The sequence below is a fragment of the Ammospiza nelsoni genome, chromosome 3 (genome assembly GCF_027579445.1).
Source record: "Ammospiza nelsoni isolate bAmmNel1 chromosome 3, bAmmNel1.pri, whole genome shotgun sequence".
Lineage (NCBI taxonomy): Eukaryota > Metazoa > Chordata > Aves > Passeriformes > Passerellidae > Ammospiza > Ammospiza nelsoni.
In genome coordinates, this window is record NC_080635.1 from 68,383,877 (window position 1) to 68,399,535 (window position 15,659).

Sequence of the window (15,659 nt, forward strand, 5' to 3'; positions counted from 1 at the left end):
GTTTGAGTGACAGGCTTCAGGAGCAGGGTCAGGCTAAAAAACATGTTTCTTTTCTGCGTGCACCGTAAACAACATCACAGGAGAAGCCAGGAAAATGTCTTATTCTGTAGATCTCACTAGTTTACAGGGAAAGGTGGAAGTCCCTGGGAAGAATTGGTATAAAGATTTCCTAGCTGTGGAAGGAGCTTAGAGGTCAACAGATCCATGCAGGAAGGACCTGCTTCCCAGAACCCAGAGGTTTTGGCAGCGGGATCTGACCAAATCCACATGAAAAAGCTGACACTTTTCAGCACTAATACCTCCAGCACTTCCAAGAAGCTGAGGGTGGCAATAGACTATTTTGTAGCACATGTGTGCACATGTGACAGTCTGATTTAATGGAAAATTATCAAACAAAACAAGAACAGACTAAGTAATTATCAATACAGTACTAGCAAGGTGAGCATAATTTTTGCAATACATTGGGAAATAAAAAAAAAGACATCACCTTGTAGAGGACTATTTCAAGGGAAATATAGGTTGGTGTCGTAGACATTTCTTCACAGAAATCCTTTCTTTCGGATTTCTGTGTCTTCTGGAGGCCAGAGGCCTCCGAACACAAGGTAAACAATTATTATCAGCTGCTAGAGAATGCAACAGGGGCACCTATTTTGATTGGTGATTGGTTCATGTTCTATGTTTATAATTAAGGGCCAATCACCAGTGCAAGCCAGGGGACTGAGTCCTTGAACACAACTTTGTTATAAATTCTTTCGATCGATTCTTAGCCTAGCCTAGCTGCTCTGCAAACCTCTCTCTATATTCTTATTAGTATAGTCTTAATGTATTATATAATATCTTAATAAACCAAGCCTTCTGATCAACATACAAGATTCACTGTCTCTCTCTCACCAGCTGCAACCCACTCAGGCGTGGTAATAGGTTAGATATTAGAAAAAAGTTTTTTACAGAAAGGGTGATAAAGTTCTGGAATGGTTTGCCCAGGGAGGTGGTGGAGTCACCATCACCAAATGTGTTTTAAAAAAAGACCGGATGTGGCACTCGGTGCCATGGTTTAGTTGAAGCGCTAGGGCATGGGTTGGACTCAATGATCTTTAAGATCTTTCCCAACCTAGTCATTCTGTGAATTCTGTGAATTCTGTGACTTAAAACTTACCCTGATACTTCCCTTAGGGGCTCAAGTTGTCACCTGGCCATCTGTGCAAGCTTGGGAGTAGACAGGAAAATCCAGTTTGTGGGCCTGTGGATTTGCTTCTTGCATGTGTACTAGCCATGCTAAGCACAAGAAGGAATAAAGCTGAGAAAGATTTTACTGAGCTATCAGTTCTGCCAGGGAAGGACTCTACTATCCCCAAGGTAAGAGCCATACAGCCTTCCAAGCATAAGGCATAATTCATTTCAATCTGCTTATACTTGCAATCAAAGAAATGTTACTGCACCAAAAAGGACAAAAACACAACTGATATAACTCATCTCTTTCTTCTCAAATCCGTCCACTTCTCTTCCACCAAGTTTCCTCTTCTCTGTTTCATCACTTTGTTTCGCAGGCAAAATGGTTGTATATGCTGATAGAAAAGTGAAGGAGATGATGCTTTTTCTTTTTTCTTTTTTCTTTTTTCTTTTTTCTTTTTTCTTTTTTCTTTTTTCTTTTTTCTTTTTTCTTTTTTCTTTTTTCTTTTTTCTTTTTTCTTTTTTCTTTTTTTTCACTCACTAACATTCTTTGATCTTTTACTCCAGAAATAATAAAACTGATAATCTCCTCTTATATCTGTCTCCAAACCTGGACAAGGTGAACTCGAACTGCAACTTGTAATGTTCACAGCTTAATGCAGATCCTATTTCCATTCCTCTTTTTCTGTTTTTTCTGTATAAAATCAATATCTTTATAGCTTTTGACTTCTGTGCAACTTGAATTATCATCACTAACCAACTACATCAAATTTTTAGAGTTAAAAGGTGCGCAGAATGCTTCACAATATTAATTTCACCGCAGCTTTGATATTGTCTGATCCATTGAGCACTTGCTTCCTCAACAGAATGTTAATACATAAAGTTCTCAAACCTCCTTTCTAGACTTTAAAATAAAATAGATTATGAAGGGGGAAGTCAGAAGAACAAACAAGTCAGCTAGAGTATCTGTTAGAGCTTTTCTAAGTCTTGAATTCCCCTTGCAGATCAGTAGACCAGAAATGCTGACCAATAATGACAATAACACCACCAGTTCAGAATCAACTGCTTCCAACTGTGTCAGAATGCTCATATACAGAATAAGGGCTATTCCTCAGTAGTATCGTTGTACTTAAGCTTAGTTTGTACTTTCCAGAGAGTTTCCCAAGTAATAAATAAATTGCTAAAATACAATGTACTAAATTTCTTTCCAAGTACTAAATAGAGAGTTTCTGAGACATTCAAGAACAGAACCTGTTTGGTTCCACATCTGTGCATACACACTCCTCAGTGTCAGAGACCAGGATGTCTGACATCTGGCTGCCACACAGCCAGGACTGAGCCTTGGTGCTGTGGCTGAAGTCCTCTCAGGCTGTCTGGTGTGCTGGCAGGGTCAGCTTGCCTGTTCACACTCAGCAGTAATGAAGGGAAGGTACCCTGGTGCATTCACAGAGGTGTGTTTGTCACAGGGACAGAGCAGGGTGTTTCAGCAGCTGCTGCACAGTGCTGTGACCCAAGCAGCAGCACCATCCTTGGCCAGTCAGTCACCCTGGCTGTTCCACTTCCAAATGACCTTTGCAGCACAGACATCTCACCTGAGCGCCTTGGGCACCTCCCAGCCGCTACCTGCAAGCACGCCTGCAAGACCAGTGCAGCTTTTGAATACTGCAATATACTCCTTGGTAGTCAAAACACAAGCAAAACCACAAAGTGGAAGCTTTCAGTTTATAGGAAAGTATTTGCCCTTTGGCTGGGAGCACATCACATTCCCAAAAGAAATGTACCCTTTGCCTGTGCGGGTGTGACCTCTGCCCATCCCCTTCATGGCTCTTCCCCACGCCCTGCAGGGGCAGGCAGCCCTTCCTCTGGGAGCAGAAAGGCAGCTCAGTGCTGGTCTCCCTGCTCTGTGAAGCTAATGAACTCCCTGTGCATGAAATCTCCAGGCTCTCAACACCTGCCAAATGAGCAAGGAGCTTCATGCTAACGTAGAAAGAGAAGGGAAGATACTACATAAAGTCTGCTCACCTAAAAAAGGGAGACATACATTTAGCGTGGGAATACCTTTGTCACTACCTTTGGGGCAACAAGGGAAAGTGCAGATGCTCAGAGTTCATCCTCATGCATTTCTCCAATCGAGAAAGTGTTACAGAGGCAGCAGTGTGCTGGTTAAGAGAGTGATTCAGCCTCCAAATATTTTGTGGCCAGGCAGGAAATAGTCTTTAGCCAAGGAAGCTGAAGGGAGAGCACTTTATACAGACTTCATTTGTGACAGGAGTTTTTTCCAAAGGTGATGCTGTGCTGCTTCTGTCTCCAAACAACACTCTTTTTTTTCTTTTTTTTTTTTATTTATGTGTACAGCCCAGTTTTGTGTTTTAGGCAGACTCAGTGCACAAAATCAGGGGAACTTGCATGTTAAAAGTAATCAATAACCATGGATCCATCCTGGATAAAGTCTAAAATGGATGTGGTTTCCATTTTAAGAGTAAACACAAAATATCCTATACCAAACTCCTGATGCTGCTAGCACTTTTCACTATTAGTATTAGATAAAGCAATGACATTTGCATTACACAAGGAAATAAACTTGTGAGTCCATGCTACCTTTGTATGTGTGTGACCTTCTTTCCTTCCCTGCCTGTTCACCTCAGGAATGAAATAAAGTATTCTAGGAAACATTAAGTCAAAAGTTGTCTACAGTCAGTATATTTGGGTCCAAAGATTCAAAAGTTGCCTTCTTACTTAGCAAAACAACCCCCTTTTGTATCCTTTATTAGGATATATAAACAAACATATTAGAGAATACTATAAGTTTATATTGTTTTTTCTCTCCCTCAGAATGCAAAGTAAATAATTTAGAAAATAGTTTATCAACATTTTCCTCATTTTGCTCCTCTTACTTCAGACCATTTGAAAGGAGGCTCTTGTAAAGGGTATTAAGAGACATTTGATGAGGAGAGAAAAGAAAGAGGCAAACCACACTCAGTATTTAAAAGTCAGTTTGGAATTGCATCTTCTTGGAGGTCAAAAATATTTACATTACCTGCAATATCATCACTTACAGATTAATTTAATGTGCTTATATCTCTGTGAATCTACATCTTTCCCATGATTCAGGGTGTGTGATGGAATTATTTTTGCTTGAGAGATGTAGGAAAGATATTTCCAGTCAGTTACTGCTGCTCATTACTGCTGAAGAGTACTGCAGCTCTTGTGACTGCAGTCAAGTCCCATATCCCAGGATCCTGTGTACATTTGATGATGGCCATTGAGGAGGAGACCATTCCTAAATGGTGGAAAATTCCCGTTTTGTGTCATACCTACTTTCTCAAAATTCATCAGGAACCAGAGAGAAGTAGCAGGAAAAAGCTAACAATGAAGCTGTCACTGCACTTGAAAACACATTCCAGTTCTAAGTCATGACATGATCCCTCTTAAAAACTTTTGGCGATTGTTTCTATGGTCATCATACAAGGATAATTTTGGCCTGGAAAGAGCTATTGTGCTTCCAGACATGTGAACATGTGAAGCCTCTTTCTAGACCAAATTAAACCCATAACATTTTTATGTGTTGACATTTTCCTCTTCTTCCTCATCATCTTCTTCTTCTTCTTTTTGTCTTCATCTTCTTCTTCTTCTTCTCCTTCGTCCTCATTTCTATTTCTTTCTTTTGTAAGAGAATTAAGTTGCAATACTGCTGAAAGGAAACAAATGCATTCATGGGGAGGGGGTGGGTGAGGTCCAAAAGATGTAATCAGTTCTCCATGATTCTGTACAAGAAAAACAGCTGCCAAACACTAGGCTTTTTAAAACAGCAGTGCTGTGTATTGGCACAGTCTCTGGAGTGGATTAATACAGGGTGAACACCAACAATACACTCTGCTAAATACAGCCAGTGTTTTAAACCATCTTTTTCTTTTCTTTCTGTTGTTTTTCTTTTTAATAGAACCAATCACATTTGCTGAGGCTCATTTGTGCTCTTGCTTTCAGTCTTGACTGCCAAGTTGCTCTGAATCTTTGTCTTTTATTCCACATTGATGCTTTGACCTTTGAGAATTTTTCCCAGATTAAGTGCTGAGAAACATTACTCATATTCAAATTGACATAGTTGTGCTGAAAAGGTTGTTTCTCCTCTGCCCAAAAAATCAGTGCTGTGTCAGACTAATAGCCTGACCTTGACAATGTTCTATCAGAGAAAGGGATCAGCCACAATATCTGAGCTGTCTCTGTCAGACAGTAGACATTGTCTTGTAATCTCCTTAGACATTTTTGAATCTTTCAGTGATTTTTTTTTCAAATAAATACAAGAATACTGGAATGCAAATTCTGGACTTAGTTATCTGTATTGTATTGTATCCCAGCAAATCATCTGGTAAAGTGTTTCACTTATACAGACAATTCTTTTAGCAGGAAAGGAGTAACAATCATTAAAATAAATTTATTAAGATCTATTAAGGTTAAATGAGTGTTTCCCAAAGCATTCATTTCCTCCTAAACATCAATTCTTTTCTTGGACGACATGTAGTAATGATCAACATTTAATGTCTTCTAATTTGATTCTAGAAGTTTATCCCCTTTTTTTTTCTTTAATCCACATTTGTGAGCCCCTTTTATACAGATATATTTGTATATGGAACTATGTGGCCACTATAAATGCAGAGAGAGTAAATTCTGCTCTTCTGCTTTACATGGTAAGAAAAAATCTTTGCAGTCAAATCCTGGTTCAAGTAAATCAAAAAATTCCTGTGGATTCCAGAAGGGTCAAGACACCACCTTCTCTGTTCAATTGACAGAACTATTAAACGACCCACATGACCTGGTTAAAAGATTACAGTCCCTTTATATTTTCAAAGATTTTACTTCTATTTTCTTACTGACATGTGGTTATTCATTAAGTCAGTTCAGTTTTTTGGTTTGCATTTTATTTCATCAAAGTGTGTCTCAATAAGGCCCAACAAAGTCTGCATTTGGGAAAAAGGAAAGCAAGTTATTTGAGTAAAGAAATCAATGAATCCTGACCAATGTTTCTGAATGATACATTCATTTAGAAGCCAGGGATCAGGTAAGATTTAGGATACCCTGCTCCTGAAATACAGCTTTTTTTCCTAAACTATTCATTAAACTTGCACTAGCAGTAGTGCTTGCTGATCTCTTAGCAACCAAGTTCAGGGAGCCACACGGACTGAAAACAATTTGCTGTGCTTTGCAGGGTTAGTCTTCTTCCCTCTTCAGCTCCCTGAACCAGCTCACTACAGCATCCAAAAAAGGCCAGTGCTAGCACATGGACTTAGGTCAGCATAAATTCCCATGGAGTTTGAAAATAAGGCTTAAAGGCAGGTAGGTAGAAGAGTGAGAGCAGCACAGTGAGAATCTGACTAAGTTGACATTTGATGACTGTATTCAGTGTTCTCTGCTTATCATATTCATCATATTGAACAGATCTATTGGACTAAAACACCACAAAATTGTCAGCAGACCTGTGTAAATGAGTAGCAAGTTTGTTCAGAAACTACTCATGAAAAGATGTGAAAGAACAACTTCCTTTTGTTTTCAGGTTTTGGGGCTTTTATTATCCCATATAATTCTGTAAAAGAGGAGCAGCTCTATAAATCATTTTAAAGAGGTCCTAAGGAAACCTATGCAAAGACTCTTCTTTCATAACACAATTTTCTATTCCTGATAGCACTATTAAAGCTGCATGAGAAATTTGTAATGAAAGTTTAAAACCCAGTTGTTTATATTTTGCTTGCTTTTTTTCTTCTGTCAAAAGCAGTAACTTTAGGTTGCCACAAGCAAATCCAGGTAAGTCTAAATTCACCATTAACCAACAACAGGTGGGCAACAAGACAGAGGTTCCAGAGCTGAACTTTCAGCACTAATGCACAAGCCCAAAAACTGTGAAATCTAGCCTAAGGCATACAGCCTCAAAATGTAACCCCAAAAATTGGACATCTCATGCCAGATAATGGCAGTCAAAACTTCCAGCTCTTGAAATCTTTATTTAAACTTTCTGGTTTTGCTGCATCAAAGAAAGCAACTAAGGGAATATCTGAGCACAGAATAACATCCTCAGATCAAAGCAGTCACATGGTGATCCAGGAGAGGGTGTGAACCACTGACATAATAAGAAGGTAAAAGAATCAAAAAGGAAAAGATATCTTGTATGATGAACAATGTTAAAATCAACTGCTCTGAGAGAGGACTCAGGCTGGAGTGTCTCATGGAAACTGGCAAACAAAAAACTTTTAGATATCTTGACTTGACCCACAGGAAAACCTGCTCTGTCCCAGCAAGCACTGAGAAACCACTGTATGAGGCTCACAGCAATTACTTTTGCCTTTCTGCAAATGCAGTCAAAATGGGAAGTTTCCTTTGTTAAATTTGATGGCCTGTATGAACAATCCACTCTTTCATGCAAATCATAGGATTTGCATGAAAACACAGAGTCCATTCCCAACGTAGCCAAGTGTGATGTGTGCTGCTATGGATACAATAACTGCAGCCACTTCAGCAGCCATGAATATTCCTGTCACACCAGTAAAATTTAAGAAACCACTCTATTGTCTGGTTCAAGCACTTGCAAACCCTGACAAGGTCTGAACCTAGAGCTAGATCATGAGAGACTTTCACAGAAACAGAAAGCAAAAAGCTATAGCTGTGCTCATCAACTAAAAAAAAAAAAAAAAAAGAGAAAAGGAAATAGAAGCTTAAAGACAGCTTTTTGCACCCACAAGTAAGAATAAAACCAGAATAGTAATAAAGAAAACTTTTTTGGCAGCTAGAAGTAATTTCTCAGCTGTGGAAACTAATGATAGTCACTAAAGAAAGTGTTGGTTTCCATGAAAAGCACAATGGGAATGGCATCAAAGTGCTAGTGGGTTTAGTGTTGTCTCTAAACCAGGAATTTGGACAAGTGTATTAGATTTTTTGTAAGAAAAATAAATATTGTTTTCTATTCTGTAGCTTCATCAGGAGTTATCAGAATGATGCTGGCTACACAAACCTCGTCTGAACTTCCCATCAATTATGAGGATAATGGCTGATGTTATGGAGACCCAGAATGTGCGATGGAATGATCCAGTAGACTCTGAATCAGGAGGACTAGGACACATCTACTCGTGCTGCTTTTAAAATCAATACAGAACCTGAGAAGTCGGGCTAGACCTCATAGTGTAGAATTGAATCACAGGTGAAATCACTTCATTCTATGTGAGTGAAGACACACTTCTGCTCCACTCTACAGATGGCAGCTTGACTGGATTGCTCCGTTCACTCAGCACATGGCAAAGAGCTCTGTGGGGAGCAGAAGCGGAGCACTGAAACTGGAATGCAAGTGGCATCCATCCACACTCTTCACAGGTTAAAGGCTGTTATTTCAGCTGGTCTGATAGCCTGCAGTTGCAGACTGGTTTACAGTACAGACCCATACAGACAAGGATGACCCATTTAGTAAGGCTGTTAAAACACTTTCAGCTCAGAAATCAGGTCTTTTCACACGCTTCACCTTAATTATGAAGAGCAATTTCTCAAAAAGGTGTTGTCAGCCCAGGCCAGGAGAATCACCTGAGCTCAATGCAAAGCTTAGAGAAACCCAAAGAAATATTTTCAAAGGTATCTAAACAGTCCAATGTTTCTCAAAATGTCAGGTATGTAGCTGTGAGACCTTCCCAGCACGCCTAAACTTCCAATGCACAACTGAGGAGACATAAAAGGGCAGTTTCCCCCAAAAAATGTCATTTGCACCTTCATCAGTGTGTAGCAGATTTGCCTTAAAACTCACCACATCATGTTTGTGATCACCCTGGTTCAAGTTAATAACTTTCTGCTACTTAGAAAAAGCCACCAAGTAAAGCATCTGATTTTTTGCGAAAGGCAAATGACTTATCCTGTTACAGAGAACGTCTGCCTAAGACACCAGAGGAGAATCAGCTGCCCCTGGTCATGCACACAGCCTGTGTACCTAAGGGCAGCTCCCTTGCAGCACTGATCTGCTTGGAGGTTTACACAATGCCTGTCCACATGCATACGCATTCAGAGCTCCAACAGCTTAATAAAAGTGGACAAAGCAACATGGATTTCCTCACAGCTATGCAAGCAAGTGTCTAAAACTGAAGGGACTTGCTTAATCTTGGAGCTGCCTGACTGCATAGCTAATAGCTTGGCAATTAGGGAGCTACCAGGATTCATTTGTACGTGTGGGTAAGCAACTAAATCAGCCAATTTTCAACATGCATGCACACTGCTCTGTCTGTTGGCTCCATCGTGGCTGGCTGCTGTCATAGCAAAACATTCTGTGCCAGCTGAAAGATGCTGGTGTCTCCTAAACCCTTTTTCATTCTGCTTTACCAGAAAATGCAGCTTTGGTTTATGCAGATTTGTATAATGGCACCAAGTGTGACCCACACATTTGAAAGAAACTTTCTGTGGTACTGGATCTCTCTCAAAACAGCCGACATCCCGAAGCTGCTGTTCTTTTTCCTCAGATCTAGACAGATCTGGGTAGCACTTACGCAATTCATTAGCCATCAAAACTTGCTGTGGAGCCAGTGAGCAGCTGAAATGGTGTAGCTGTTGCTGTCAGCATTTCCTGGCAGTGGGACAGGGGACAGCTGCTCAGCCAGCTCTGCTGCTAACAGACAAGTTGAGGGAGCCGCTATTGTGCCTCCTGTCAAAGAGAATTGTTTTGCTATTCTATTGAATTTGTCACTTGGCCAGGGTGAAAATAACAATAAAATACAAAAAAAGTTTTTAAAAAAATCTGGAAAACAGTGTTTACTGTACATGAAAATAACTTCCATCACCTTTGCTTTTAAGAGAAAATATGAAATTCCTGCAAAACAGTGTGAGAATTTTTGGGGGGTTTTATTGTAGGTCATAGTTTCAAACAAATACTTTCAGCTTATTATGCAAATTAAAACTGTTTTTGATTGCAGTGAAATCAGCAGTACAGTTATGTTCACTTGTGTTTGAGACTTAAATGTCAAGGCCAAATGGGAAGTATAATAAACACAACCATTTTAAAAAAATCTAATTAACTGCCTTCATTCTTTGCCTTTCTCATGTAGAGAGCTTCTATTATTCTGATGCCATTGATTAAGCTCTTTCAGAAAAACTGAGGGAGCTCCAGCTGTCCATCATAATCGGTGAGCTCAGCTAATTGCATCATACTAGCCAGTGCCCTTCATCAGATAGTCAAGACTTTCATGAGCATTCATTTAGTGCCTGCAGACTTGACATTAACAAATTAAGCTGTTCAGGAGTACAGGTGGCAGACTGCAATCAAAATTTATTCCTCCTCCTTGCTTACTGGGCCATTCAGGGGAACTAATTTTAGCATCTAAAACCAATAATCTAAGACAAAGCACCTTCACAGGTCTCTCCACTTAAAAAAAAAAAAAATCAGAACTAGAGAAACCAAGCATTTTAAAATATCCCCATCAGATTATATTGACAGGTAATAGGTGTGATACAAAAATCAAGACATGTAAGTCTGGATCTGCCTTGCTGAACTGTTTGTGTTATAGGGAAACATTTCCTTTTCCCATCATAGTAGAAAAGGTTTTTACTGCATTTTAGGCTTGCTATGCAAGGAAACTAAAGCTGACTTTCAAGCACTGCTGGCACAGAGCAATTTTAAAACTGGTGCAATGCTTAAAAAGGGAATAACTGAGCAAAGAGAGCTGGCTGGTGTTGGGATGCCCTCCTATGAGACATGCTAGGTTGGAAAAGAATGTTCTTGCAAGTCTGCTATCTCTACGCTACATCTAGCACAAAGGGACATGTCAGGGGAAGTTCAGTATTTTAAGGAGGCTTTAAACCCCACCAAACTTGCCAGAAAACAAGCTACACCAAGAGCTTTGCTGCCCTAGTTAAACTGTTCTTGATCTCAGTATTGCTTCAGCTCTCTGTTAGATCTCATTTTTGCTGTCAGCTGCAGGCAGCATATTCCTTTTTAGCCACCAGCATATCCTTGGAGGGGATAACTCCAATGGAGTTAAACTTGAAGGGATCTGAGACAATTTCTTCTTTGTGCTGACCTAGGAGGATCCATGGGAAGTATTTTGGCAGTGATCCAGCATATGTACTTTTATATGACTTTATATCCAAGGCTAAGTTAAGCACTGTTGGATTTGGGAGAGTTGTTAGCCAGTTTTCCAGGATCTGGGCTCTTGGGTGTGGCTTTTTTTTCAGTTTTGAAAAGCATTTTTATGGGCATTTCTACAGGGGTTGTAAAGTTCAGTGTGGATTTTATGCAACGATTTTCTTTTGCCAGTGTTCCATTATTATGATCAAACAACCGATGAGGAAGGGTGGGGAAGCTTCCCAGGAGGGAGAATGAATTTCAAAAAAAAAAAAAGAAAAAATCAGCGATATGCAGCTTGAATTAGACAAACAATTTGGGAGAGAAAGGGAAATGTCTAAAGACTCCAGACAGAGAGGAAAGAGGCCAGCTTAGGTCAAAGGATAATGCATGGGGAAATGCTGCACTGTGGAGGAGTGCACTGTGGCAGTTAATCAGAGCATGAGTACCACAAACAAGTTGAGAATATCTGCTGTAAGTAAGAGTATATAAAGTAAGTATTTTTTTCTTTAATCTTCTTTGGTCTTGTTGTTGTTAGAGTAAACCCTTCCTGTCTTGCCTAGGAAGAGCAGCTAGCCCCTTGTGTCCAAGGTTTCAGAGAAGGAGACAAGATACAGTCAGCAGGAGGAATCGTTCAACTAAGGAATCTCAAAAAGGAACTGCTGTAGATTTGGGGACTCTCCAATAAATCCTCACAGGCAGTGAGGGCACAAGTGACATTATGAAGAATTAAAAAGAAGTACCTTTCTGAAGACTTGGAGAAGATTTACAAAGAAAAGAGCAAAAGGAAAAAATATAAGAAAATCTGAGTTTGGGACAGGTCTTCACTTTAAGAGAACAATTTATCTTATCAGGATCATTGTTAGTCAGGGCCACCTATTCTCTTCTGTGTGACTTAATGTGTTGCTTTTACCTATAAAATCTGTCAACTACTCAAATAAGCTACAAGCTATGCTAAAATGCCACCTCTTTCTCCATCAATGTATCTACTGATACTGATACTGATATTTATACTGATACTAAGCACTGTCATTATCTACAGGCAAAACTTGTCCTATTCCTCCTAATCAAATTCCCTCCAGACTCATACAAACCTACAAGCATATTTGATAAAACTAGGGACAATTCCATTGTAAAAACATTTTTTTAAAATACAACTCTCACATAGCATTTTGGTTTGTTCTACCAAAGGTGTCACTTTACTGGCTATAACAGACTGAATTGATTTGTCTTGGCTAATTTTATCTTAACAGATAAGCAGACACACACAGAACTTATATGAGAGACCATCTGGAAATATTAGGTTGTAGATGTGCAAGCCAAAATATCAGAGCAAAACACTGGGTCAAGAAACTGAATGGAATATTACAATGGTTCTCTTGCCACTGCAAGATGGCGTGGGAATTGCAAGAGGAAATGAAAAGATTCAACTGTTTATCCTCAAAAGACTGAAACATGGCTTCCATCCCTGCAAATACCACCTTCATCTCACCAGCCTCACCTCTTCTAGTTCACTTTTTAGCATCTGTCTTTGCTATTTGTGCAATGCTACATATGATGGTGGTTTCTTTTCTCATACACCCTTCTACATTTGAAGTTAGGCTAGCAGCTCTTACTCACCTCTAAGCAATTTGCTAGAAAAGCTGTATCAGAAGTATACAGAATATTAGAATTCATAAGGAATTAAGTAGATATTATCATTAATGGTAGCATAGCACATCTATAGTTCAGGCCATTCAACAGGAATAATGATATAGCAAGATTATCAGAAGGTTCAGAAAAGACTGTTAAAAATTACCAGAAGTACTAAAAGACTTTCATATTGAAAAACTGTAAAAATATTATTATTACTTATTGGTTGACTCTAGGGAGAGGACACTTGATTGGGAAAGCACTACTCTAAACCTGACTGATTTCTAGCAACCACTGTAGGTTGGGTTTTTCAAGTTATCCAGTATTAGATATGTTGTGGTTCATTCCTAATCTTGCAAGGTCCATACAGTTCCCAAGGAGAAGGCTTTTAGCAAGAGAGAGAGAAACACTCGAGATGGAAACCTTCAGACATCCTTCTTGGTAAATAAGGTTGTTTTTAATACTGTAGTAGTAAGGAATTTAGTACTACATTTCCATCAGATTAGCAAGATTTTGGCATGTTTAATTGAAGATTTACAGTGGAGAAATTGGGCAGTGACAAGCATCATTGCACAGAAATACTATGAGGCTGGTCGTAAGCAACATGGAATGAGCCAGATCCCAGTGTTGCCAATAACTAATTACATGAGGGATGAGAACTGTTGGCTTTAAAATGCCTTCATGTGGGAAAATAATTAGCTGATGCCCCTAAATAGTATGGCAAAGAAACAAAGAACATGCTTACATCTCTCTGCAGGGGTACAATTTAAAGTCTGACAGTATGACATCCTTGAACTCTACAGCATAAATTCTACCTTCCACCTGCCAACTGAGATTTCTCCTTGTATGACATAATCCAAAACACATGAAGTAAGTTTTAAAAAGTGACGTTTTGTTTGCATAAGTACAATTCTATTAGCATCTCTCTCTGGCACTAATTGTGGCAGAGAAATTCTTGCTTGATGGATTTGATTGCCGCAGGTTTTTGACTGTAGATAATTCATTTGATGATACAAAGACATGCTGCCAATGTCTTCTAACCTTTAGAAAGTCACTTTGAACACTGGTTCTGAAATATTTTGGATGGCAACATCAGTCAACAGTCAACATTTCCATTGGACCACCATGCAACATTCTCAAATGCTCAACTGGTAACATTTGGCGCTAGAGCTCAACAGGCTGCTTGCAGATGTCCCACTGGGAACTGACAAACCACCAGTGGCCCACACACAAAAGCTTGAGATTGGTTAATTTGGAATATGTTATTTGTAATAAGCCTTCCGCTGGATTCTTCCTGTTGTCTTTCACCAGTTCCACTGTCTATCACAGCCAATCAAAACCAAATGTTAAAGATGGGGGAAAGAACTCGTAAAAAGAACAGAGGATGATACAGTGAAAACAGAAGGAGAAACTCCTGTTTCTGCACTCTGCCATATTGAAGAAGTCCTGTTCCAAGTCTCAGGCTGCTTACACAGCCACATCATCTCAGCCACAGATTAAGAAACTGGAAGTCTATCACAGCATAAATTTAGATTTAAAGGTTTATATTTCATAAGCACTCTATGCATATTTTTAATTTTTTTTCAATTTTTACACAAATCTGCACTTCTTTTAAGAGGAATACAGTCTTTTAAAGTATTTAAAATTAAATGCAGAAAACTGCTTTTTAAGCAGTTAGTTTTTAGCAAGCTATTCCACTGTATAGTGATTTTTAGGGGAATATGTAATATTTTCTGCTAAAAAGTCTTTGGTCATATTTTTTCTTGTATGGGACTAATATATTTGGGGAGACAGATCTTGTGAGCTGTGTTCTATTTCTTATATTTCTTTAGAATAACATATTCACCACTTAATAATTCCACCATTTGAAGATACCTGTATTTCTTTTGTTATATAGAATCACAACATGAAATTTTTCAAAATTTTAATGCCTTAGGCCAGTCTGGGATTTTAAAAAGCTATTAAGCAGACATCTTCCTCCTTTTAGGATTTTGATCCTGAGAATAATTACAGCCTTTCCTCTTTTAAACTGCTGTAAATTAGCGTGGTGAACTCTTCTACAAGGATACAAATATCTTTGTTCTGATTTTACATAAAGAAATAAAACGTATAACAATTTTTTTTCACTTGGTAACTTTTGCCCATTTCAAGAATATATTTTCTCTTTTCTCTAAATGTGTTTCAGGAATTTTGTATTATTATTAACCTACTAGACCAGACACCTTCATCATACTCTGAAGTTCATTTGGTTACTTGCTACGTATATGTAAAAGACACCAGACTTTACTCAAAGAACTTGTAATCTTAGCATCCTTAATGACATTTCTGATGGTATTTCTTGCTCTGGTGAAGCAGATGAATACAGATGCAGATGATGAGGAGTGCCCCTCAATGGAATATGCAGGGTGCAGATGGTCAGTTGTCTGCACAGAGAAAGGCCCAGGATGCTGCTTCCTCCTGACCAGGTGGCCTCTAGAAAACACCCTCAACAGTGCCACCCAAATAAATTCCTACTCATAAGCTCTTGATTCATGCTTCCTCCACCCCTGTGCAGAGCTGCATCCATTCGATTTGCTCTCTCACTTAAAAAGCACCCCCACCACCTCACCTTGCAGGCCTGTGTTTCATTAAATACATGTTCAGCCATGACAGCACCCCAGTCATGCAAGCTATCCCACCACATCTCTAACTGCACCGAAGTCATGGCCCTGTGAGTGTCACGGACCTCTAATTCCTCGTGTTTACTCCCCATGCTGTGTGCCTTGGAGCACAGGCATTTCAG